Here is a 1,206-nt window from a genome sequence, read left to right as displayed (position 1 = left end):
CAAGAAGAAGCTGAAGCTAGTGGACAAGGATAAGCAATAGAGCGAAGCAAAGCTGAAAAAGAGACTCAGTCCCCGCCCAATCATCAGCGTCAACATCAGCGGACGATCTAAAGACGGTGGAACACTGGTCTCAATGCTCATYACCWGGGAYAATCTTGATGCCGTTACCGAGTACCCTTCCTACCTTGGCCGCTATGGATACAGCGAATGGATGGAGATCAGACAAGCCATTCAGCAATCCAAGTCGAGACACAAGACACTTATCGAGGACACCATTAACGAACTCATCAAAAAGATGTCCAGGTATGTCAAGGTCCCTGACAGGCTAACTCTAAAGAAAGGTGGGAAGAAGAAAATAAAGCTCTCTGATCCTAATGAAGGACCATTCCTAAGGAACGAACATGAAACAAGGTTCTCCTTAAAGGGTCATATGAGTACTGACATTTCTATGTTGAATCTTGACTTGTCAGATAAGGGTCCTATACACCCAACTCTGTGCATTTTAAACCTGAGTTAGGAGTTCTATTCTTTGACTATGAAGCTGAAGTCAGATTTCAGAGAATGTCAGAGCTACATCTATGTCCAATGGATCACTTGGTTTATCTCTTGCTCTGGATAGATGATAGCATGCCTGAAAAAGTCGTCGATCTGAAGATACGAAGGGAATTCCTACGTCGAAGAAACCTTGGTGAAAATGTACCTGATYACATAGATCTAAGTGTTCTAGAATAAGATTCTCTTTGTAACAACAATCCACTTTTTCTTGTAATTCTTTTTCTATATCTTCTTTCATTGATTGTATTTACATTCTGTAAATTCTGCACATGTACTATAATACTTGTATTATTTCCATTGATTAATATAATGAGTATTCCATGTACTTCACTGAAAAAGATCCCTGAAAAAAGGACACAAGTCTATGAGTTCCAATGTTACTTTTATCATTCACTGACAATCTATAAATCAGTGAATAAGCTTTCAGTTTCAGTTTCCGTCCTTGTAATTTTCTTAGATATAACTTAAGAAAATTTCTCAAGCTGAAACTAACCAAACTGAAAAAGATCCCAAAATAGTAAAAAGGGACATGTACGTTATATGTAACTTTTCCTTACTATTATTTGATAAGATAACTTTCTTTATGTTATCTTCTTATCATCAAATATGGGGAGATTGTTGATCCTCTCTCTCAGTAATTTGATGATAATC

The sequence above is a fragment of the Cynara cardunculus genome (assembly GCF_001531365.2).
Source record: "Cynara cardunculus var. scolymus isolate 2C chromosome LG 14, CcrdV1, whole genome shotgun sequence".
NCBI lineage: Eukaryota > Viridiplantae > Streptophyta > Magnoliopsida > Asterales > Asteraceae > Cynara > Cynara cardunculus.
Note: the sequence above shows the minus strand (reverse complement) of the source record.